General features: G+C 46.5%; 1 protein-coding gene across 2 annotated transcripts in view; it reads right to left on the reverse strand.

Annotated features, from left to right (window-relative positions):
• The window catches only part of BIN2 (bridging integrator 2), a 420,497-nt gene that overhangs the window by 231,893 nt on the left and 161,671 nt on the right, over positions 1 to 26,933 (reverse strand). The window lies entirely within an intron of this gene.

Consider the following 26,933-nt stretch of genomic DNA (forward strand, 5'->3'; position numbering starts at 1 on the left):
ACAACATAAGGATAGAAGTCTCTGTGCCCATACATGTACACGCCCTTCAAAATAATAACGAAATGGCTTCCTACCAGTTTATGGAGCAATGTTCTCCCGGAACCTAGGCGTCCATGTCTTCACTGGAATTCAATGTCTCTCTCCATGGTGAGTATCTTAATACGAGGGAAAAGGTTTCAGGCATAAAAAACCCTCATTACTCACATAAAACGTGAAGTTCTTGAATCCTCCCACTTGCAAACAAAAGAAATCAAAAATAGTGGCCACTATTCCGCAAAAATGCGGGGAAAAACAAAAGATGCTATCCTCCGACAGACTGTCCCGTTATTCAGCCCAAACTTCGCATAACGGTGCGGAGCGAATACACAATACCCGGAAATACACCGAGAGATACACGCAGCCGTGCGTCCACCAGGAATCCTTCTCTCGGCTCGTATACTCTGCGAGGCTCCAAGAATCCACAGCCGCCGAACCCAGTAAATCCTCGCTCCATTCCAGTACCGCCGAGAAATGCGGAGCCAACACATCCCAATACCAGGTAAAAAACGAAATCCCAAGGGAATTACACACAATGAAAAAGAAAGGTCCAAGACTGCAGCCGATCCGGGTGGTGAATAAGGAAAAGGGAAGAAACCAAGCACCTGACTAGTGGCCCAGAGGGGGGGCAATGTCTGAGTAGTCCTAATATATGGCTTCAAGAGGGACGTATGAAACACTGGGTGGACACCATAATCTGCAGGTAACTCTAGTTTCATGGCTACAGGATTCACCACTTGACTAATAGAAAAGGGTCCCACATATCTAGGCTGCAACTTTCGAGACCCACTTATCCTCAAATTCTTAGAAGCCAACCAGACTTGATCCCCCACTGCATAGACTGGAGCAGGACGTCTATGTCGATCTGCCTGTTTCTTCATATCATCTTTTGCTTTCTATAAGTGTTCTCTAGCTATATTCCAAATGTGCATCAAAGACTTACTGAGAGTATTCACTGCTGGCACATGTTCAGTAGGTTGAATTGGAATAGCCTTAGGGTGATAACCCATAGAACAGAAGAAAGGCGTCATTCCTAAAGCAGAATGCATGCTATTGTTATATGCAAATTCTGCAATAGGGAGAGCTTCCACCCAAATACTAGTCAGAGAAGTCAACAGACATCGAAGGTACTGTTCCATCGTCTGGTTGGTACGTTCGGTTTGTCCATCCATTTGCGGATGATATGCAGATGACAGACAAACCTCCATCTTTAATGAAGAACACAGTTCGGTCCAGAAATGGGACACAAATTGAGCCCCCCTGTCTGTCACTAAGACTATAGGCAAACCATGAAGTTTCACCACATTACTCATAAATACTAAGGCCACCTCTCTAGCTGTGGGAATCTTTTGGAACGGAATGAAAAGCGCCATTTTTGTAAACAGATCCACCATAACCAAAATGGCTGTATACCCTGACATCTCGGGTAGATCTGTTACAAAATCCATACTTATGGTATGCCATGGAGCAGGTGGAACAGGCAATGGGAGCAAAAGGCCAGAAGGATTGGTATGTGAAGGTTTGTTTATAGAACACACCGGACAAGATGCAACAAACACCTGTACATCATGAGCCAATGTCTCCCACCAGAACCAACGCAAACACATTTCCTTGGTTTTAGCAATTCCTGGATGGGCTACCAAAGGAGATGAATGACACCATGCAAGAACGGTGTCCCTCAATTCAGCTGGAATAAACAATCGTTCTTCACGGTACAGCAACCCATTCTAGACTACAAAGTGAGGGCTCTTTAGCCAAGGAGCAAGATCCGTATTCCTCAGTTTGCCCTTCACCATGATCAAAAGTCCCCAACAGAGATGCTGCCCACAATCCTGTCCTTTGCTATCACAGACCTTATCTCCTTCTCGGACCCTGTGTCTATGGGATCTACATGTATTTGTGACAGAGCATCAGATTTCACCTGTTGGGCAGCAGGCCTGTAGGTTATAATAAAATCATATTCATTAAAAAACAGCACCCACCGCATCTGCCGAGGTGTTAGGGCTCTAGCGGAACGAAAGAATTCTAAATTCTTATGGTCAGTATAAATTGTTACAGAATGACGGGCCCCCCATAGATAATGGCGCCATTCTTCAAAAGACAACTTAATGGCCAACAATTCTCTCTCTGCCACAGTGTAATTCCTCTCAGCTGGCAATAGGGTCTTAGAGAAAAATGCAATGGGGTGCAAAAACCCTGTTTCCACGTTTCTCTTTGAGAGAACCTCCCGACTGCACACAAAGAGGCATCGGTCTCCTTAAAGAAGGGTAATGCAGGATCAGGATGTGCCAAAACAGGGGCTGAGGTGAATCTTTCAATTAACTGCTCAAAAGCAGACTGTGCCCCTGACGACCAGACAAAAGAAACCCCTTTTTTCAACAATACTGTCATTGGGGCTACAACATCCGAAAAATGCGTGATAAACTGCCGGTAAAAATGGGCAAACCCCAATAGAACCTGAATGTCTTTCACACAAGCAGGGACGGGCCATGTAGTGATTGCTTCAATCTTGCGTGCATCCATCTTGATGCCATCAGCAGACATTACGAAACCCAAAAAATCCACGCTTGGAGCATGAAACTGGCATTTCTCCAATTTGACATACAAATGATGTTCCTTCAATTTCTGTAAAACCCGTACCACATGCAATTCATGATCTTCCATGGTATTCGAAAAAACCAAAATATCATCAATATAAACTATAACATTCAGATCCAAAAACTCTCTCAACACCTCATTGATAAAAAACTGAAAAGCCGCCAGAGTGTTGCACAAACCAAATCTGAATCATTTTGTCCACCATAAGCGTGGAAGGGTGTACTCAGATGTGAGTCCCTTGCTCATTGCACCATCAGGATTCAAGCAAGCCGGGCCGACGACGGCTGAAATGCCAGAAACCGGTCCCCGGAAGCTTGTTTCCTTCCCAGTATAAGAATTGGCTTGGTAGTTTGGTTTGCCCTGTTCCCATCATGCACTGGGACAGGAACAGACTAATTTGCATGTAGCCAGGTTCTGAGCTAGGATGGTGCAGTGAGCTAAAAAACGGTGATGGATCAAGCCCTGATCTTTGGACTGGGTAAGAGTGGTCTGCTTAATTCAGACACTCTGTTCATCACCACCCCCTTTTCTGAATCATTTTGTCCACCATAAGCGTGGAAGGGTATACTCAGATGTGAGTCCCTTGCTCATTGCACCATCAGGATTCAAGCAAACCGGGCCGACGACGGCTGAAATGCCAGAAACCGGTCCCCGGAAGCTTGTTTCCTTCCCAGTATAAGAATTGGCTTGGTAGTTTGGTTTGCCCTGTTCCCATCAAGCACTGGGACAGGAACAGACTAATTTGCATGTAGCCAGGTTCTGAGCTGGGATGGTGCAGTGAGCTAAAAAACGGTGATGGATCAAGCCCTGATATTTGGACTGGGTAAGAGTGGTCTGCTTAATTCAGACAGTCTGTTCATCACCACCCCCTTTTCTGAAGCACAAACCAAAAGGCATAACACAATACTCAAACAAACCAAACTCGGGGCCCGATGTAGGTGCCCTAATACCGGTCGGAAACGGCCGAATTCGGACGTTTCCGACCGGTATTACGGTTTCCAGATGTAGGGCATGCATTTACAGAATCGGTATTTTACCGATTCTGTATTTACCGATTCGGTAAAATTACCGAATCGGTAAATGCAGACTCGGTAAAATACCGATTCTGTGAATGCAGATGTAGCTGGCACATGTCAGAGTGCCACAAGGCTTTAAGAATATGTATTTTACCACCCAATCCTATTGGGTGGTAAAATACCGAATACAGGTGCGCATGCGCATGTGTGCATGCACACCAGTGCCATGTGACACACAGACATGCCCTTAGGGCATGTCTGTGTGCCACATTGCACACATGCCTGTATTTGGGGTGCTAGAGGGTGTCAAAGTGACACCCCCTGCACCCTTGCAAAAATCGGTATTTACCAAATCGGTAAATACCAATTCTGTAATGACCATTGATTCCTATGGGCTGCAATGCCCATAGGAATCAATGGGCTTTACCGATTCGGTATTTACAGAATCGGTAAATACCGAACCTTAACGATTCAGTATTTACCGAATCTGAAATACCTACATTTCCCCCCTTCTAATTTACCACTTCTTAAATACCGAATCGGTATGATTCGGTATTTTAGAAGTGGTAATTTAGAATTACCTACATCGGGCCCTTAGTCTTAAAAGCAGTCTTCCACTCGTCTCCTGCATGAACACGAATGAGACGGTATGCTCCTCTCAAGTCTAGTTTGGTAAAGACATTGGCATGCTTCAGCTGATTCAATAATACAGGGATCAAGGGAAGAGGATACTTATTCTTTATGGTAACTTTGTTGAGCATCCTGTAGTCTACACAGGCACGCAAACTCCCCTCCTTCTTCGGGATAAGGAAGGTAGCAGAGGACACTGGGGAAGAAGAGGGACGAATAAAGCCCTTAGCCAACATATCATCCAAATAATCCTTTAAATGCCATTCCTCTGGCTCGGAAAGAGCATAAATACGGATACACGGTAATGTAGCACCCGGCACTAGGTCAATTCGGCAATCAAAAGAACGATGAGGCGGAAGACCCTTTGCCTGCTCCCTATCAAACACATCACTATATATGGCATGGGGTGCTGGGATGTCCATAACTTCTCCTTTGTCACTCAAAGCACAGGTCAAGGGTGTAACCCAATCATTCACAACCTGGTAACAACATTGCAAACAGTGAACCGAATCTAAGGTCACTGTACGTCTCACCCAATCAATCCGGGGATTGTGCCTTTGTAGCCACGGTACTCCAAGCACCACACCAAAGGAGGGGGCATCAATTAAATCAAAACTTATATATTCTGAATGTCCATTGTCGCACAATAAACACAATGGCTCTTTTTGACGTGTGATCAAACCTGATGATAACTTAGACCTAATAATAGTACGCACTGGTTCTGGTTGCTCCTTTCTCACACAAGGAACCATCAGCCTTTCTGCCAATTGAATGTCCATAAAGTTCCCTGTCGCCCCTGAATCTAGTAACACCGACAAGGTGGTTCTACCGCTATTGGAGATCACTAAACATGCTGTTATAAAAAAATGTCTCGGAGCCCTCTGTACTGCCCCTACCACCTCATATGAAGAGCTGTGGTCCATCACATCCACCAAGTCCCCTAGTTTATCCACCAATGCCACAGTGTTTCGTGGAGTGAAACTAGACAGTTTAACAGGACATTCTAGGGCAAAGTGCCCGCCCTTTCCACAGTAAAGACACATATTCTGACTTCACCTCCTCTCTTTCTCCTCTCTTGTAAGAGGCCCTCTAACGTCCCCAATCTCCATAGGTTCAGGTCCCAATTTCTGCTCAGACAGGTTAACTTCTTGTCTTACTGGCACCGATACACGAGATGCCTGGAAACAGTTCCGCTCTCCCTGTCTCTCTAACAACCGGTGGTTAAGTTTCACCACTAGGTCTATAAAGGACATGCAATCATCAGGAGGATCTACCACTTGTGGTACCACATCTTTTAATTCTTCACTCAACCCCTGATAAAACAAAGAGGTTCTTTTAGCCACAGGCCACTGCGTTTCTGACACCAAACGGTCAAACGAAGAAACATACGTCATCAGGTCTTGCTTACCCTTTCTCAATTTAAGCAACTCGGCATCACTTGCCTGCATAAAGGCATGTTTTGCAAATAGTGAAACACAAAAAGAGAAGACCAGGTCAAAGTGGTGTTAAGCCATACTAGTGACTAAGAAGCAGGGAGGGCATGCGCGTTAAGAGTTGAGTCACAAATGGATTCAGAAAAATCCCATCAGACCACCCTTACGGCGGATCTCGTCATGTGGGAATTAGTTCAATAATCCAAACATCGCCCAAACCATCAGGTGATGGTGCGGATATGGATAAACATACTGTAGCCAGATTGTTGCTCAAGAAATAGTGCTAATGGGGTGCAGTGCTTAAATGATAGTGAAGGATAAAACTAACTACTTAAACAAACCATGTGTTACTTGAGATCTATCTAAGTGTCAGGATTAAAATCTCGCCTAGTAGCTGAAGAATTAGGCTACACTATGGCGCTGTGCAGATCTGTCGACATGTTTCAGCCAATAAGAGAATTGCTCTGGCTTTCTTCAGGACCTTTAAGGATGTTTAGCTACTGCAACTAAAAAAGTGATAAGTGCAAACATTACAAAATTATACATATAATGATACATATAACTACCAGTAACTTGGAACTCCAATGTACACTGGAGAAAGAGAAAAATATCTTCTTCCTATAGAGAGACAAAAAAACAACAGACACTTGTTTAACAAGCATGCACCCCCCACCTGCATAGGGACTGTATAGACAAAAACACTTGCAAGAATCATTTGCGTTCTGCATTATAATGAGCATACTAGCTCTGTCACATGGAGGAATTCCCTCACAGTGATACTCACCCATCTTTGTGTGGGTGATGACCTCAACTCACCCGGCAACCGCTCGGGAAAATGAGGCCCCGCTCTATAGTGTAGAAATAAACGGACACAGTAAGTACACAGATCTATTGTGCCCAGCCAAATTGCTCTACACAGATAACCCAATAAGCGTGTGTTAGATGTCCAATTTGCCCCACCATTTGCCGACACCCATTCCAGACTTGAACCTAGTACAAAGTGTGTTGTAAATGAGTTATAAGGATGAGTAGCTTAGGTCAAAAGCATATTAGAATGCTGATCTGGCCCACTAAGTGTCTACCCTTTTCTTCATAAAAAAATCAAATAGTCATGGGGTGTAATGCCAAAGAACAGCCCACTATTCATCAAGTGAATTCACATAAATTCACCATCCCGGCTACCCTTAATCACAACTACTGGGTTAGCTTGACAAGAAAGTCAGGAGCCTTACCTGTCCGTCGTTACCCCTTGTCCTGTGACCGAGCGGAAGTGGAGGCATAGACTGACCCGCCCCACTTCCTTTTAAGTCGTGGCTAATTGATTGACAGGCCCCATGTGATGTCCAATAGGAACCAACTCTGTCACAAAAATCTAAGCTCATGTCATAATATGCGCTGCTCTCAGACATATCTGGGGTCATTCTCAAATGCCTATCTGATGATGTACTGCACGGCCGTGTTTACCAAGTGTACTCGGCATTCGTATTGGAAACACTACTTTTCACGCATGCAAATTGGACATCTAACACACGTTTATTGGGTTATCTGTGTAGAGCAATTTGGCTGGGCACAATAGATCTGTGTACTTACTGTGTCTGTTTATTTCTACACTATAGAGCGGGGCCTCATTTTCCCGAGCGGTTGCCGGGTGAGTTGAGGTCATCACCCACACAAAGATGGGTGAGTATCACTGTGAGGGAATTCCTCCATGTGGCAGAGCTAGTATGCTCATTATAATGCAGAACGCAAATGATTCTTGCATGTGTTTTTGTCTATACAGTCCCTATGCAGGTGGGGGTGCATGCTTGTTAAACAAGTGTCAGTTTTTTTTGTCTCTCTATAGGAAGAATATATTTTTCTCTTTCTCCAGTGTACATTGGAGTTCCAAGTTACTGGTAGTTATATGTATCATTATATGTATAATTTTGTAATGTTTGCACTTATCATTTTTTTAGTTGCAGTAGCTGAACACCCTTAAAGGTCCTGAAGAAAGCCAGAGCAATTCTCTTATTGGCTGAAACATGTCGACCGATCTGCACAGCGCCATAGTGTAGCCTAATTCTTCAGCTACTAGGTGAGATTTTAATCCTGACACTTAGATAGATCTCAAGTAACACATGGTTTGTTTAAGTAGTTAGTTTTATCCTTCACTATCATTTAAGCACTGCACCCCATTAGCACTATTTCTTGAGCAACAATCTGGCTACAGTATGTTTATCCATATCCGCACCATCACCTGATGGTTTGGGCGATGTTTGAATTATTGAACTAATTCCCACATGATGAGACTCCGCCGTAAGGGTGGTCTGATGGGATTTTTCTGAAGCCATTTGTGACTCAACTCTTAACACGCATGCCCTCCCTGCTTCTTAGTCACTAGTATGGCTTAACACCACTTTGACCTGGTCTTCTCTTTTTGTGTTTTACTAGTATGACAGTAAGGGAGTGAGTTGACAGGTCGGTAAACATTTCCCTTTGACCCCCCACACATGTTTTTTGATTTAGGTTTTGCAAATAGACAGCACACTTGTTCTTTGAAGGCCAGGTAATTATACAACACCGGATCATCATTATCTACCAAGGGAACTGCCCACAAAGCTGCTGTCCCAGCTAAATAGGAAATAATAAAAGCCACATTGGCAGAATCATCTGGGAATGCCGTTGGACGACACATAAAATGTAAATGGCATTGATTCATGAAAGTACTATATTTGTTGCAGTCTCCTGTAAATCGTTCAGGGACAGCCAGAGGGACTGACACAGGAGTTGTTACATTAATAGCTATAGGCTTACCTCCAACTGCCCCCTGCCCTGACTCTCCTCTATCAAACTAAAAGGTAGCATGTTGAATAAGGGGACCCTGTCCTGGACCTCTATTCTGTTCTCTAGTTCTCATCGCCCCCAACTCCTGACGAAGTCCCACATTCTCCTGTCTCAAGTCCTGCATTTGAGTCTGCAAGGTCACAATGGCACCCATTAAGTCCTGTAACGTTGGACCACCATCCCCAACCCCTCCATTCCGTGTTTCATCCATCGTCGCTCGGGCAGTGTATATATAACGTGGGCTTAGTTTTCTGTCACTATATTGCACCTGTAAGGCGAGGCCCAACACTGCAGAAACGACGATAACCCCAGTCCTCCCCTAATACCCCTGCAGCAACCACCGACATACAACGACAACAGACTTGCCAAACGAGCACCAGGAGAAGGTGGGAGAGAGAAAGAGGGAAGGGAAACACAGCACCTCGTCTAAGTTCCTCAGGGACTACTGGTCTGACATGACCTTCAAACTGCACCTATAAAGAAATAACAATTATCCTTAATGATGCAGCAGTGTTTTTAGACGCAGCCAAAGCATTCGACTCGGTTGAGTGGCAATATCTAAAGTTTGTGTTACGGCGTATGGGATTCCCACCACTGTTTTTGCAGTAGATGGCGGTGCTGTACTCCAGACCGAGCGCGCAGGTACGCATAGGCGGTCTCACATCGGACTCATTCCCAATAGAGAGGGGTACGCGTCAGGGATGTCCCCTGTTGCCTCTAATATTCGCACTGATATTAGAACCAGTGGCGTGTGTGATCAGGCAGCGACATAGGGAGGCGGCACTTAATTATAACTTCCTGTCGGTGGCTATATCGCTCTATGCAAATGATATGGTTCTCTTTGTTCGTGAACCATCTCGATATCTGGCACAACTGCTCAGAGAATATGTACGTTTTGGTCATCTGTCGGGGCTTGCTATAAATTGGGATAAATCTTTTGTAATACCACTGACCACGTCGACCGCCTGTCCGGATTTGGAGTTCCCACTGGTGTGGTCCACGGATCCGGTTAAATACCTAGGTGTCTGGGTACACATAGACCCGAAGGTAGTGGTCAGAGAAAATTACGGTAGAGCATACTCGTCGTTGGAGAGCCAGGTAGATACTTGGATAGCGCTGCCGCTGTCGCTGGCAGACCGAATTGCCCTGATAAAGATGGTAGTTTTGCCGTGGTTTCTCTATTTATTTCTTAACATCTTCATAGTGCTCACAATGCAGTTTTTTAAGACTATAATGAGTCAGTTGATCAGACTAGCGTGGGAAGGCAGGCATGCTCGTGTGCAGTGGACAACACTGGCTAAAGGGTACGAGAAGGGTGGGTTTGAGGCCCCTGATTTTTATGTTTATTATTTAAGTGCGCAAGCTCAATATCTGTATTTTTGGTATAGGCCGCACGCATTTACACAGCATGTCGCGGTAGAGGAGGGTGATGTGGCCCGGTCCCGCTATATAGTGTGATCACTCAGCGCAGTCATGGTACTCCGAAGACCGGGTTTAACGCGGTCGACGCCACTGTTGCTGCCTGGGTGAAGATTGGGCAGTTGGCACGAAAACTACCGCTCTATGCACCATATTTATATCTGGAACATCATGCTGCCCTGTCGGTGTCGCAGGAGAAACTGTCGCTCTGTCTATTGCATGAAGCAGGTCTCAGACATATGTCAGATGTTTATGTAAATGGCTCTGTTTAGCGGAGGAGGACCTGGCTTATATCAGCAATCAATCGCTGCTGTTTCGTTTTGTAATGCATCGCCTGAAACATGCACTTAAAGTACACTACACGCTCACTACCTCCAGCAATAAAAGTTTAGTTTCAAAATTGTATAAAATGATAAAGCTCGAAAGTGTGGAGGTCCGAGATCGTAGCTGGGAGTGGTGGTCTGCTTGTTTGCCTGAATTAATCTCAGAGACAGACTGGAAATATATATGTGGCCTGACGGGAACGCTGAGCATGAATGGGAACCTGAAGATTATTCACTTTAAGTATATACACCAAGTGTATTATACCCCAATGCGTTTGAATGGGTATGGATTGCGTGCATCTGCGGATTGTAGGTGTTGTGTTCGTGAAAATGCGGACTTTATGCATTTGGCTTGGGAATGTCAGAAAGTATGGGAATTCTGGGAAAAAGTGGTGAGCTGTCTGACAGTAATGGTGAGTGTGGAGCTGAGGTGCGATCCGCTTGCCTGTCTCTCATGCTGTGTACCGCACATTAGAGGAGTAACTGGCAAGTTTGTGCGTATAGCCCTGCTGATGGCGGCTCGGAGAGTGGCAATTACATGGGGGGGCAGATGCAGGCCAAAGGTTGAATCATGGATCAAAGACCTGGTTTATTGCAGAGACAACTTGGTGTTGGTGGCATATGCCGAAGAGTTGCCTGAGATTTCGAGGCCCAGGGACATTTGGGAGGCGCTGAGGATGTATCTACTCAGTCAATGAGAATCTGAAGATGTTTAGTGTAAAGAACAGAGGGGTGCACAAATCGCTATGTATGGTTTAGCTAACAGCTGCTGCGAGATAGTGTGCCTTGGAACGGCAGGTCGTAAATGATGTGAAGCGCTTATTTTTTGTTTCTTTCTGTTTGGGGGGTCCTCCTTGTTTTTTGGGGGAGTATTGCATATAAGTTGAAAGCAATCTGTGTTCTACTAAGATTGTAGGAATTTGCATTAGATGGACTATGTATTTTAAGATGCTTGTTGTTATGAGCAGATCTAAAGTATAAAAGGCACAGGAGAATATTGGTTCTGTATCTGCCTTCTATTTTCATTTAATAAAATAAAAATACAAAATTAAAAAAAATGATTGATGATATCCCAGCAGGTTTTTTACAGGGTACAATCACCTTAGAACACACCACAATTCCTGAAATTAGTATGGTACCATCAACAAATGAATTCTAATGTAACTAAAGTTTGTTATCACTGTAGTTCTCCTTTTGGTAACCCTCAAAATCTTCGATTCACTACAATGCATTTCAATGAGGTACTATCATGTATATTGGTCCCAAGATGGCTGCCAGCAATTCCAGGATGAAGTGCTGACAACCAATAAGATCTCACGATGACATGTGTGGTTAGGCTCCGACCAGATATCAATATTTTTTCTTTTTCAAATCTCGCAGGAACTACTGAATGGATTTACACCATTTAACAAAAAGAGTTCTTTCTGAACCAAGGGCTACCTTTTTGCCAAATTTGGTGTAATTCGGTTCAGCAGTTCAGGCTGTAGCCGCGGCTAAAGTTTCCTATGGGAAATTGCATGGGGAAAACACGTTTTGGGACCCCCCTTTTTCTCAGCCCCCGCTTGCCAAATCACCCTGAAGCTTTCAAGATAGGAGCAGACCGGAGCAGGCCATAAGTTTTGAAAATTTCGCGAAGATTCGTCAATCGGCGCCAAAGTTATTGGGAATAGAATGTTGCGATTTTCCTATGGTAACTAGGTCCTAACTATGACTACCTACTGGTGACCGCCAGTAGGTAACATATATATATATATATATATATATATATATATATATATATATATATATATATATATATATGACCAAGGCCACTGTGTAGGCCGAAACGTTATGCTGGCGAGGTGTGCTGAAAATTAAATAACTCACCTGCACTCTGGGTTTTCCGTTTCTTCCTTTTGCTGTGGCTCCGGATGGTGGGCGCGTTATCGAGAGGAAACAAGCGAAATAATATATATATATATATATATATATATACATGTACAAAGCTCCAAAGTTCGACTTCCGCAGACTCGCTGATGAGCGCCGCTTGCCACAACCTGGACACGGACCCAAGGTATGTGCATCCAAGTCATTTTATTCCTTTTCTGTCAATATTATAAATATATGTGTGTACGTATGCAATATGCAACATTTACTCATATTTTGATTACAAGATCCCAGCAAAAACCTATACCTGTCAGGCCTGCTGAATAGACACTAGCAGGAATTACTACAATGGAAGTCTTCGACGCCTTAGGGCTTCCTAGAGGGGGGTAACCAACACCATAATCCTTCCCTACAGATGTAATCTTGACATTTTAATGTAGTTTACATTTAAACTCCATTTTAGCTTTTTCGTTTTAACTTAGCATCGTTTGCTAACAGTGGTTTTCACTTTTTTCCCTATTGCAAGAATGTGGCATGCACGCAGTCCTTTCTCATACATATTGTCGCCATGCAATGCTTCTGTGAGCTGTAACAGAGAAGCAGTCCAGCTGTCCCGACCTTCATTCTAAGATAGAAGAAAGTTGTGCGAGAAGAAGTATGCCAGCTAGCACACTCAAGATGGAGTGCAAGGCTAGCTTCCTGACAAAGAGTACCAAGGTATGGGGTTGGGTCATTCCAATAGACCAGGGGTCTCCAAACCGGTCCTGGAGGGCCGGACCCATGCCAGATTTTTTGGATCTCCCCATTGAGATACATGTAGGTATTTTAAAAATGTGGCATGGATCCAGCCCTCCAGGACCGGTTTGGAGACCCCTGCAATAGACCTAACATAAATGTACTCCCTATACGCTCTTTTAGCGTAGAAATAATGGTGATAGACAGGAGTAAGCTTAGTAACATTATGAACAATTAAGGTGGTTGAATTGTTTGTGTTTTTCACCATTATAATAATGCTCATAATATTAATATGTCTCAACTTTTTGATAATCTCAGTTCATGTTTTAGTTACATAGATTAGAGCTTTTCAATAAACATTCGGAAATGCATTATCATATATTTTCTTTGTGACACTTTGGACTTGCATAAATGACAAACAAAAAGGTTAGATCTGTTTCCACAAATTCTTTGGGAATCTTAGATTCATGTTCGAGGTTACTGACAACATCAATAACTCCGTGATCTTAGGAGTTTAGATTCAGTACTGTGAGCTAGCTAAACTGACCAACATTTACTGATTATTGAAGAAGACACAGTCTCTGTATTATACATTTTTGTTGTTTTAAATACACAGTCCTACTAGATTCGTAGGAACCATACTGCATGGCACCACCAACGTTTAAGCTTTTGGTACATAATAAATAGATATCCTGAGTAGTTCACTTGTGTGTGTCAAAAGCTCCTTTATTATCTCTATATGGAGACATCCGTGGTGATAAGTGTTTTATTCTCCTTTAAGTTAAAAGGTAGCACTTATTTATGTCTGCAGGTTAATCAAGTCTCATTGTTTCAAAGGATTTTCTCCTATCATGCTTTCCTTCCTTTGAATTCCATTAACCAAATATGGTGCTGTCAGTTATTACTCCTCTTAATTACAGACAAGCAGTAACTGCACACTTAACTAGATATGGGCTTGCCAACTGCGGTGGAGAAGTTACCTTCTTGATTGAGGCACACAAAGCGTACAGGTGTGTGTTTTTTTTTATTAGTGGGCTGATTTTCCAGCAACTGATGCAAATTCATTAACATTTCACAGTTACACCGAAGCTAAAGTTCTAGCTGCATATAGACCTTATGAATATTTAAACATTTAACTTACCAGGAACATCGTAATTGGTTCCAAGGCACATTCTAACATCCAGTTCAAGATGTTAGCCTGGATCTTCTCAGTAATGATGGGGCAACCTGGCCAGTCTTAGCAGGCTATACATCTTGTCCACATGTAAATACATGAACTCAGCATGAGACACTTTCCCTTTTAAACCATTTGGATAGACTGTATGGACATGTGTTGCAGTATGTTCTGCATACAATCACTACTACCCCAGCAAGGGCACCTCAAGCTGTTCAGGTTCAGCTAGCTGTGCCTGCAATTAGTCCTATTACAATTAATACTATTATGAGTAAAGTCCCTACCAAATGGGAGGAAATCCTGTTTTGGATTGCTCAAAAAACAAATCAGCTTGAGGCAGTGTTTCTCCATACGGGACCCAATGACAAATTTAGAATCTTCACTATGTGTCTTTCTCTTTGTATGGTTCCCACGATTGAAGAATGTAATACATTGGCTCTTGTTTTTTTTAAAACAGATTTTATTGTTGAAACACACATAGTATGCAAAGCTCTGCCATACAGAGGCTACTGCCATCATCAATTAATCTGCATCATCTTTCACAATGTGTAATAAGAACACAAGAACGTCCCCATTCAGAATATCAGAAACAGTAGGATTAAGCACCACCCCCCTCCCCCCAAGAGTCCCACCCCCCCTTGCATAGCTGCCTGCCCAACTTAACCATATTACAGTAATAGAACACTAGCCATTTGTACCGTGCACCAACAGTGTTATTTCACAGTCCAACGTGTCAGAGGGTTGGGAGGGTGGCCACATCATGCGGCGGGTACAGGTCCAGACCCCGGTATTCTGCCCACCTCTTCCAGATTTTGTAGTGCTTTCCAGGACACCCCCTGGCTACAAACACAGGCTGCTCCAGACCCATACAATAGTCCATTCCATTTCTCCAGGCGGTAAGTGACGGGGCCCGAGGCGCCTTCCATTCTCTGGCGATATCGCGCTTCGCCAGCGTGAGACCCAGTAATAATAAGTGGCGCTTGTAGCGGTTGCCCCCAACCCCAGCCATGACATGCAATAGAGCTAACTTGGGGTCCCTCTGAACGTCCCAGGCCAGAACCTCCGCTAGACAACGATGTACCCCACCCCAGAAGCTTCGCAGCGCTGTGCATTCCCAGACCGTGTGCAGCAGGGTACCCGCCTCTAACCGACAGCGGAGACACTCGAGAGACGCTATCATACCCGCCCTCCACAGACGATACCGGGTATAGTATGTGCGGTGTAGATAGCGGGACCTAATCGGGCGCAGGTGCGTGGATATTGCTGCCCCCCTGGGACTCTCTAGGGCCTCCATCCAGTCCTCCTCATCTAACTCTCCAACATCCTGCTCCCACGCAGTCCGAAGGCCTAGCAGGTCTAATGAACAGTGGCGCACCAGCGTCTGGTATATGCGCAACAATTTCTTGTCCGGCAGCTCCCCCATTAAAATGTTAGCTTCCAGAGGGCTAAATTCGGGAAGTTGCTCCAGGCCTACTAGATGGGGCGCCAGAACGTGGCGAAACTGAAGATAGCAGAAGAACTGGGTGCGGGGCATCCCAAATTCCTCCTGCATATTTGTGAATGATTTGAGAGCGCACCCTGACACAACATCACCAAGGGTAGAAATACCTATTGCATCCCATCCCTGAAAGCCCCTCAGCGCATTCAACTGGGGTAGCCGACCATTTCGCCAGATGGGGGTTTCCTGGGTAAGCACGTTCCACCACCCCATCCTACTCAATGCCTGCCTCCACACGTGGAAAATCACTTGCGTAGCCGTGGGAAGAGATCTCCGAAGTGGCGCCGAGTACAGCAGCACGTGTAAAGATGCAGTGCCAATCAGCGTCCTCTCCACCGCATAGGCCGGGTCACCCATAACTCCAGTCGTTCAACACCAAGAGGTGAGCCGCTTGGTAGTAAGATAGTACATCCGACGTGGCCAATCCCCCAGTGTATGTGGACAGGAAGCACGTCCTCAGGGCCACGCGCACCACACACCCCTCCCACAGAAACACACTGAGCGATGAATTCAACTGTTGGAACATGCGGGACGGGATCACGTGCGAGTGGTTTTGCAGTTGGTACACCAGGCGTGGCAACGCCACCATCTTAAAAATGGCAGACCTGCCCAGTATAGACAACGGCATCTTACTCCATACCTTCAAGTCCTCACATGTGCGATCCCAAACTGGGGTAAGGTTGCGATCGCGGGACACCGCCTCATCTTCAGTTAGGTAGACTCCCAAGTATTTCACTCCATCAGTCGCCAGCTGGAGGCCCGACGCCCAGTCACCCATGACTCGCCCACCCACCAATATCCAGAGCGTGGACTTGCCCGGGTTCATGTAAAGGCCAGAGATTTCGCCAAAAATTTGTAGTATGCGCAAAAGTCGCGGCCCAGAACGGGCCAAGTCAGTAAGAAAGAACAACACATCATCTGCGTATAATGCAATTCTATCAGTGTGATCTGTAGACCAACAAAACCCTTCAAGTTGGGCGTCGATGCGCACCCATGCCGCCACAGGCTCCATCGCGAGCGCAAATAGTTTCGGGGAGAGGGGACTGCGCTGCCGCGTCCCCCACTGAACCGGAAACGATCGGGAGACCGCCCCTCCAACGTGCACCGATACCGTAAGGCCGGTGTATAGCAGTTGAACTTATTTCAGGAATCTCGGACCAAGATTAAGGCGCCTCAGCAGGGCAAACAAATAAGTCCAGCTCAGGGAGTCAAAGGCCCTGTCCATGTCCGCTAGGAACAGCACCGCCGGCTCCCCAAGGCACCTCCAGGCAGATATCGCGACCTGGGCCCTTCTAATGTTGTGTCGAGTAGCCCTCCGCGGCATAAATCCTGCCTGATCTGGATGAATCAGGTCCGTAATATAGAATTTAAGCCTAGTGGCCAGGGCCTTCGCAAGGATCTTCGCCTCCGTGTTCAGTAGGGAGATGGGGTGATAGGACGCATGATTTTCCGGGGGTCGCCCGGGCTTCAGAAAAACCACGACCTCAGCATGTCGCCAGTCCGGTGGGAGCGCCCCTCTCTTGCACGCCTCTTCCAGTACCGGCCGGAAGTGTGAGCCCAGCTGGACCAAAAACCGGCGGAAAAATTTGCTTGGAAACCCGTTGGGGCCCGGCGCTTTACCCGGAGTTAATTCACCCAAGGTCTCACCCAGCTCCTCATCCGTCAAGGGCCGATCTAAGAGTTCCCGTACCTCATCCGAAACGGCTCTCGGGGGAAGATCGTCTATGAAGCGCTGGACAGTCTCAGCCTCCAGGCACTCCCGGGGCATGTACAGCCCCTCGTAGTACCCGGCAAAACTCTCTGCTATCGCTGGGGGTTCAAGTATGGGTTCCCCCTCAGGGGTCTCAATCCGAGGCAGCGGCTGAGCATGCATGATGCCCTGACACAGGCGGTGTAGCATTTTACATGATTTGTCACCCCATTGATAGATCCGACTACGGGTAGCCAGCCAGGCCTGCCTCGCCTCGTCCATGAGGACCGTGGCATATTGCTGTAGCGCCAGAGCCAGTTGCCGTCTGGGGGGGCCACCATCCTCCTCCCGACCCCTGCGTATCAACGCCTCCAGCTCTGCCTCGCGCTACACTAGATCCTTACGCCTCTCTCTCCGGGACGCAGCACACCAGGATATATCCACGCCTCGCATTGTCGGCTTCATGGCCTCCCAGAGGACAGTCGGGGAGTCCACCGAGCCCAAATTCGTGGCCAGGTACCGGTCTATCTCGACAGTCATGTGCGCCCTGTACTCGTCCTGCGTCAAGTGCCAGGCCGACATTCGCCACCGAAACTGCTGCCTGGCCGGGCCTACATTGAGTGTGATGGCTACCGGTAAATGGTCCGAAAGCGCCCGCGGCAAATCTCCGTTGACAGCACCTTGTGGGCCAGCGCCCTGGGGATGAAAATGTAGTCCAATCTGTAGAAGGAATCGCGCGCAGCGGAGAAGTACGTGTAGTCCCTGCGAGCCCCATGTTTATACCTCCATGTGTCTATCCAGTCAAGGCCTACTGTCAATGCATGCAGCCTAGTGGTGGACCCCTCCCTCTCCGGTGCAAGGGCCGCTGCCACACTCCGCCATCTATCGCAGCTCCTATCTAAGACATCATTCCAATTTCCCCCTACAATGGACAGGGCATCCGGCATGGCACCCCAAAAGGACAAGAGCCGCTCCACCAAGGACCACTGTAGTGGCGGCGGGGCATACACGCTACCAAAAATTACGCTGTCCCTTCCAATTTCACTCTGCAGAAAGAGGTACCTGCCCTGTGTATCTGTCCATAGGCGTTTTTGTATATATGGCACTCTCCGATGTATAAGGACCGCCACTCCCTTTGATCCCCTCGAAAAGCCCGCGTGGTATGCATGTGTGAAGCCTGAGCGCTGGAGACATAGGGCCATCGTGCCCAGCAAATGGGTTTCTTGCAACAGCAGTACGTCCACACCCATTCTTTTAATGTAATGAAAGATCGCCCCCGCTTAACTTTGTCCAGCATCCCCCACACATTCCAGCTCACGATTCACAGTGAACCAGGGCCTACCCGCCCTCCCTCCCCGACAGCAGACATTTGAGTAGTATATTACATGTGGGACGAGTGTCCCCAAGGCACAGCTGGTGTGGTACATGGCAAATAACAAGCAGCAAAGCATACGCAAACACCCCCCCAACCCCCAAACTCCAACCCCTAACACCCCCGTCCTCCCTCCTCCTCATACCTCCCAAACATGGAAGCACCTGACGTAGTCGGATCGCGGCCTGGTCCCCAACGGGAGACCCAGCCCCACGTCCTCAAATGGATCCCCTTGTACCAGCCCATAGAAACTAGGCTGTCACTCCCACTCACCATTCAGACCGGGAAGGGCTCCCAGCCCAAAGCAACAGTGCACCTGAGCATCCACACCCCCTATATGTATTGAGTCACGTTCATGGCCCTCGACCATCAAGTCCCATCAGGATGCCGTTCCTGTGTGGGGCTGTCTCTGCGGGCGACCGAGCCCGATCGCGAGCCCCTATTCGAGCGCGACCTTCCGCGGCGTTGACTCTAGCTTCTGAGGCCCCCCCGGGCAGTTCCACTGGAGGAGGAGTCCGACTCCCCATCTCTGACCGTGTTGACCCTGACTTCCATGGTTTCGTCTGTCCAGTGGAAGACCTCCTCCGGAGTGTCGAAGAACAAGGTACGGGACTTGTAGATCACCCGCAACCGCGTCGGGTAAAGCAACGCGTACTGGAGCTTAAGGCCACGAAGGCGGGCCTTGGCCACAAGAAACGACTGACGCTGCTGCTGCACCAACCTCGTGCAATCCGGAAAGATTAGGATATTCACGTTGTCGTGCCTTAGCTCGCCCGTGAGTCTTGCTTGCCGCAGGATGGTATCTCTATCTGAGTAGTTCAAGAACTTGGCTATAATCGGCCGAGGGCGCGCTCCTACAGGGGGTTTCTTCACGAGCGCCCGATGGGCCCTCTCCACCACAAAGCAGCGAGATAACGTGTCTGCCGGGAACCAGCCCTCCAACCATTGCGCCAAGAAGTCTTCAACCTTGCCCCCCTCGCAGCCCTCCGGAAAGCCCACAAAGCCAGCAGAGCCACCTTGTCAGGTGCCGGCGCCTGGGGTCCCCCAGGGCCCGCAGCCCCGGTGAACTTGTCCATCGGCCCCTGCTTGCTCTGGCCACCCCCAGCCCCACCCCTCGTCATCTCTCCGACTCCTATGCAATAGGAACTCCTTATGCAGGCAAGCTCACAGTCCTCGGATAGCCGTGCAGGCCAGAAGCAAGGCAGACCGTTGTCCAACGCAGATTGTAGGCCCAGGGGCCGCACCCAACGCCACAGAGTCCCTCTTTTAGTCCCGCAGGGCCAACATGCCACAGGGCCACAAGCAAAAGCACTCCTCGGGGGCCGACAGCCAACAATGTCCAGGCAGCCCCAGTGGACACCGCGCACAACGCCTCCACATGACCGGGGCGCCGCTATTTCTTTTCCGCCGGGGCCTGACCCGACCCCCGAAACACCCCGCAGCAGGCAGGCATGACTCACCACTGGCACAAAGGTCCCACCGGTCGCTGCCGCTCGTCTCTCACATCACTGGACCCGGCCGGGTCCCCCTGCACCCCCTCAGTGCCTTCCTTTCTATTTAGTGCAGCCGGTATCCCACTCGCCCCTCCAGCAGAGAGCCCAGGCCAATATGGTATCACAGGGCGTCTCGGGCAGTGGAACACCCTAGCACCGGAACGCGCCCAGGTGCGGAAACCCGGGGTACAGCCAACAACTAGCCACGACGGATCACCAACCTCTGGGGCCACACTCAAAGCCACCGGCACCCGTCCTCAGTCCCACAAGGCTCCTGGCAAGTTGGACCACAGGTCAGGACATGCTCTCGCCGAGAGCCAGCAAACGGCTATGGGAAGGCCACGTCCGGGGCCCCTCCACCTGTAGTCCCCGTCTGTGCTGGGCGCCGCCTGTCCTCCCCACCGGGGCCCGATCTAGCCCCCGAGGCACTGAGTCCCTGGGCAATCCCCACTCACCGCCTCCACAATGACTCCGCCGGCCAGGCAGCACCTCCCATCCGATATTAGGCAGGCCAGGTCCGTCTGCTCCGCGCTTGGGATCTCTGCCGTTCGGGGCCCAAACCGGCTCCCGATGATCCGGGCAAGCCGAGAGCTCCCACAACTCCTGCAAGGGCCCCTCCTCTGCCCGCTGCTGCCACCCGGCCGAGCTGCTCCAAGACAGACAGGGCAGCCCAAAATGGCGGCTGCCTCTCAGGGTGTCTCCTCCGATGTTAGCCCACGCAGCTCCAAGCAGGGCGCTGCACCGATGTACAGCGGTGAGTCTGCCTCAAGGCGCGGGCCCCCCACTGAGCAGCCGGACCCTCGGCCGAGCTCCGGCACCCCGCCGCGCCCACCGCCACTGCCGACATCCGCACCAGATCCGGGCGACGCCAAAATCGGGGCCCTGGCTTTTTAGGCCTCGTCGTATCTTCAGAGGCCTGCGGCGCTGCCGGGTTGTTTCGTCATCCTCGGTGCCTCCACCCGGCTGTTCTCGCTACCGAGTGTAGTGCACGGGTCCAGCAGCAATAATCACCGACAGAGAGCCCTAATGGATGCCCAGGGCAAGGATATTCAAGCAGGATAGAGTTAGGCTGGTCGGAGCTCAAGCTCTATACGACCGCCATGATCGTCGGCCAAGCCTTGGCTATTGTTTTTGCAGCAATCTACACCATCACACATGGTACTCCGCCAATTGCTGTTTTAGCTGAATTCTAAATTGTCACGTGTAAGAATTTGATGATTACTAGCTGTGTAGGTACTAACATCCTGTGAATCTGGGGAAATTAATGTGTCAGTCTGTAATGCAACTGTTGCTCATGATTCCCCGGGACCCTCCTTCTTTCCCTCCAGATATTTCACAAGGAAACTCCCAGGTGGAGTCACCTGCTGAAACACCTCGATTTGTGGAGGTACCACATATCTTGTACTTCTGCCTAAATACATAGGAGCCGTCTTTGGACTCGCACTTGAGGACTTACTATCCATTGTAGAACACACACCTTCTCGCTTTGACTTGACTAGTTTGTTGTTCATATCCTTTGGTATGTTGAGCAGCACAATGCTGCCATTGGAAGTGCCATCTTGAAACGGAATATAGAATTGTTCGTCATACTCTCCCAGCACCAAGAATTTTGAAACCTTTAAGCCCTGATAAAAGTCACTGCGCGATGAAACACGTGTTGGCTGTCATCAATGCATTGGAAACTGGAGAATAATGATTTGTGGAACAAGATTATACTGAGAAATACTCAAACAACATTTTTCTGCATTAAAGAAAACTCTTCTGTCTAACATAAGTCCTTACTGTTTGGACCTTATTTGTTTTTTTAACATTTCGTATAGAGTCCTATGTTATTTCTTTGTGTTATGAAAAGGGAAACTCTGACTGCCTGCAGTTTCCATCTTCATCATAGGTGGGAGGACTTGGCCATATTTGAATATGAACTATCAGCCTGATTCATCAAAGACCCGTTTTGCGAGTCTTTAATAGTGATTCATAAGGAATCCCTATTACAGGCTCTCAAAACGGGATTCATGTAGGAATCGCAAAATAAAATGCGATTCTTACATATTCCTTATTTGCGATTAGCAAATTGCTAATCGTAAATAAGGAATAACTCCCCATTCATTCCTATGGGGCAAAAGGCCCATAGGAATGAATGGGGAGTATTCCTTATTTGCGATTAGCAATTTGCTAATCTCAAATAAGATACCGATTGAAAGGGTGCCAGGGGTGTCCAAAGGACACCCTGTAGCACCCCTTAAATGCAAATTTAAACAGGTGTTGCGCACACACATGTCCAAAGGACATGTGTGTGTGCAACATGCAACTTAGAAAAATGCTTTTAGAAGCATTTTCCTAAGTTTTCGCTATTTACCACGAGGTTTGACCTCGCGGTAAATAGCGGCCCGAAATAGCGAATTCGCAATTTGAAAATGGATGATGAATTGCATGTAAGGAATCCCAAATAGAGATTCCTTAAATGTAATTCCTCGCAAATTTGCGAATTCGCTATTACCGATTTTTGCATTTGGGATGATGAATCCCAAATGCAAAAATTGCGCTCGCAAAGGGCCAGATTCTGAGAATCTGGCCCTTTGAGAGCGCTATTCACCTTCATGAATCTGGCTGTATGTTTTCACCCCTCACAATATTAGAACTATTTAACAAAAGTGTGCATTATTGGTACTGGGAGGTCACCATGAGACCTTCCAGCACATCTTTAGGGCTCCAGTGCATAATTCCTAATTGTCAACTGGTGCTCATGAAAAGTGCTTTGAAACCTTCGGGTTGAAGTTGCACTATATAAAACAGTAACAAAAAAAACATGTTATTTACTCTGTGACTCCACCCCTTTAATTTCTGATGCTGCCGCATCTGTGACTCCAGAGGGATGTGTTCATGGGGATTACATGTGAGACCCTGAGTGTCCCCTCAGAAATGTCAATTTACAGGGAGAATCATACATTTTAATTCCGAATTGCCCGGACCCTCCTTCTTTCCCTCCTGGCATTTCACAAGGAAACTCCCAGATGGAGTCACCTGCTGAAACACCTCTGATTGGTGGAGGTGCCATGGATCTTGTAATATTGATTCGTCCGGAAACTCTAGTTACCAGTCAAATTGGGATTACTGGTGCCTCTTAATAATGGTGATTACATCTTGCTTGAAGAGTTATTTAGTCTTAAAACACAACCCGAAACAGTTCTGCAAAACTTACTTTAAAGCAGACATAAGATTAGGGCCTCATTCCACTTGTGTGATTAAGTCACACAGCTTTGGAGCAGGATTATTCGTAGTGGCCTGATCAGAAATTGAATAACAATAGGGAGGGTCAGAGGGGAATATTTATAGACCGTACAGTGATATCGTCCCCTAATACGTGACAGCCGACTTTTCCTTACATCAAATGTGTCTTGCGCTTCCCATTGAACTTGTGCTCGCTTGAGAATGAGACATCATTGGGCAGCCTGATTTAACCGGCTAATACTACAAATAATCTAGGCGCATAGAAACTATGAATACATAGAGAGCAAAACCCAATCGAATATGGCTGTATTTCATAGAGGTGATACCTAGCGACCATGCGATTACGTACTATACATTCTATATACACATGATATTTAGCCATATATGAACAACTTTGTGGCCACACTGTTACTACTGTATATGCTATTAGTACGGTTAGTGAATCCTTCCTTTGTTACTTCTTTCTTCCTTTCCTCCTTCAGAGCGGTGCTCCGTTTCTACCTGCGCTGTAGCCAGGTGAGGTGGGGCTCACATTCCCCGCAAATTGGGTGAGTGGATATTAATATATCCTTTAAACTGTCTCAAATCAGAAGACAACTACATATATGGTCTACTAAATGGGACCCTGTGACCAACAATACGATTGGCTAACTAACACATACAATATGTGCTCTTGTAAACTGTCGACTATAACTATGTGTTTTCCAGTTTTTCTTAATTGTTTGTTCGTCCCCTGTCACGTTGTGATCCTTGGGATTTCCCGAACACTTTTTATTAGTTCACATTACGCAGTAGCATTACTAGAAGGTCCTGATGAAGCAGGAGGAGATCTCGAGAATCCATATTCACCGCAGAAACATGTCGACCTTTAAACCATCTGAGTAGTTATTTGTATAACACTACCTTGCACTGTTTTTATTGTTGGGTGAGGATAGGATACCATTAAAACATTTTTTCCACTTCCGCAACCCAATCTTAAACCACTCACTTTTAGATCAAGCACTGTTACTTTATCACACTTTTTTGCACTGCTAGTCAGCTTTACCCTCCTTATGCCATACAAACTACGCTACCACATTTGAGTTCTTTTCCACTGGAGTAGGCTACAGTTCACCTACTCCATTGTGGTTGTACATCACTTCCTTCGGATGAAGGATCCCAAATGATGTAGGGCGGCACAGGATGGGTATCTGATGGGAATCATTGATTGTCACAACGTATCATTTCCAAATGGACTTCGTGACTGTACCCTATGCCTAAACACATAGTTCCAGACAGTTTACCACTCTTTTTGACCTACTGATATCTTTTGTTTGCGTTACTGATCAGAAATTGACAAGCAGTCTCTATCAAGTACAAAGCCATTGATCAGAGCCACATTAGTGAACGGTGTGACAAGGAATCAATAGTGAGGCCACGTAGATAATAAAAATAAAGTCCATAGAGTTGTTTTGTCTTTCTTATGGAAAAGTTGAAGAGCTTTTTGACTTGTGTGGATAAATGGCAAGCAAGACTCAACAAATGTAGAGATGATGGTAAAGAAAATCGCTTCTGGCAGATTAACATTGAGGAAATACAGAGAACTTGATAAGTCCCTATCCGGTATCCGGTTCACGGATAGGGACTTATCAGGGTCCCCAATTTTGGCTTTTTATTACGATCTCATCCCGAACTTTGGCTTATGGCCATACTACATTATCTTGCCTAAATACATAGGAGTCATCTTTGGACTCGCACTAGAGGACTTACTATCCATTGTAGAACACGCACCTTCTCGCCTCGCCTTGACTAGTTTGTTGTTCACATCCTTTGGTAGCTTGAGAAGCACAATTCTGCCATTAGAAGTGCCATCTTGAAACGGAATATAGAATTGTTCGTCATACTCTCCCAGCACCAAGAATTTTGAAACATTTAAGCCTTGAAAAAGTCACTGAGTGACGAAACACGTGTGGGCTATCATCATTGTATTGAAAATTGGAGAATAATGATTTGTGGAACAAGATTATACTATATTATACTAAGAAATACTCAAACAACGTTTTTCTACATTAAAGAAAACTCTTCTGTCTAACATAAGTCCTTACTGTTTGGACCTTATTTGTTTCTTGAACATTTCGTATAGAGTGCTATGTTATCCCTTTCTGTTGTAAAAAGGGAAACTGTGACTGCTGCAGTTTTCATCTTCATCATAGGTGGGAGGACATGGCCATATTTTCATACACACTATGGCCCACATGCATCAATATCGGCTTTTGCGATTTCTAAATTGCGAAAAATAGCGATTCGCAATTTAGAAATCGCAAAAGCCTATGCATGATTATTTTTTCATTTTTCATGCAATTCGGTAAAAATCGCTATTTTTACCGAATTGCATAAAAAATGCGATTTTCAAATTGCGAACTCGCAATTCCCATTCATTCCTATGGGCCAAAAGGCCCATAGGGATCAATGGGAATTGCGAATTCGCACTTTGAAAATCGCAAATCCTGATTGCATTTCAAGGGTGGTGAGGGGGGTTCAAATGAACCCCCCCTGCACCCATGAAATGTTGTTTTCGCATCATGTTGCGCACACACATGTCCTAAGGACATGTTTGTCCGTAACATGAATGTTTAAAAAATGCTTTTGCTGCGTTTTTAACACTTTTTGCAAATTTACCGAGTGGTTCAACCACTCGGTAAATTTGACACCCTAATTGCGATTTCGCAATTTTAAAACTAATCATGCATTGCTTTTAAGAAATCGCAAATTTGCGATTTCTTAAAAGCAATCGCAATTTTAGAAATCGCAAAAATGTTGCGATTTCTAAAATTGCTTGATGCATCTCAAAAAGCATTTTTGGAATCGCAAACGGCCGATTTTAAGGAATCGCACCGTTTGCGACTCCAAAAATGCTTGATGCATGTGGGCCTATGTTTTAACCCCTCACAACATTAGAACTGTTTAACAACAGTGTGCATTGCTGGTACTAGCAGTTCTCCATGAGACCTTCCAGCACATCTTTGAGGCTCCAGTGCATAATCCTAATTGTCATATGAAGTGTCAGATACTAATGAGCAAATAGGTGGGAAAATAATCAGCACAACCATTTTCACTCCTACAGGATAAAGATACCATCTGTCTAGCCACACGCTAATTTTACATAATGAAGGCTTATGTCTTCTGCTAATAAAAGGATTTCCTGATTTCCAAAAATATTATGAGATCACTCTGCTGGTTCTCCTCGTGGGTCCCCTCTCATCTGCATCCAAAAGATCCTGTGCTAGAATAGAAGATGTTTGGATCACCCTGCGTGGTGGAGTACTCATCATGCTTCCAGAAGCGCACATTTCCCTAGAGGTTATAGCTATCTCTGTCACTTAAAATTATGTGGAAATAATTACATCAAATATTAAGGAAGCAGAGGGTTTTCAATATTTACTGCTGAAGAGATTATACAATTAAGAAAATTGGGGGGAAATATTAGTAATCACCAATGTAATTTCCATTTGAGTTGGGGCGAGAAAGGAATAGTCTAGGCCATATCAGCCACCGTAGTGTGTGGGTATATTGAAAGAGGAGAACTCATCTGCTCTTCACCAAGTGCTATTAAAGATATG

The sequence above is a fragment of the Lissotriton vulgaris genome, chromosome 1_1, assembly GCF_964263255.1.
Source record: "Lissotriton vulgaris chromosome 1_1, aLisVul1.2, whole genome shotgun sequence".
NCBI lineage: Eukaryota > Metazoa > Chordata > Amphibia > Caudata > Salamandridae > Lissotriton > Lissotriton vulgaris.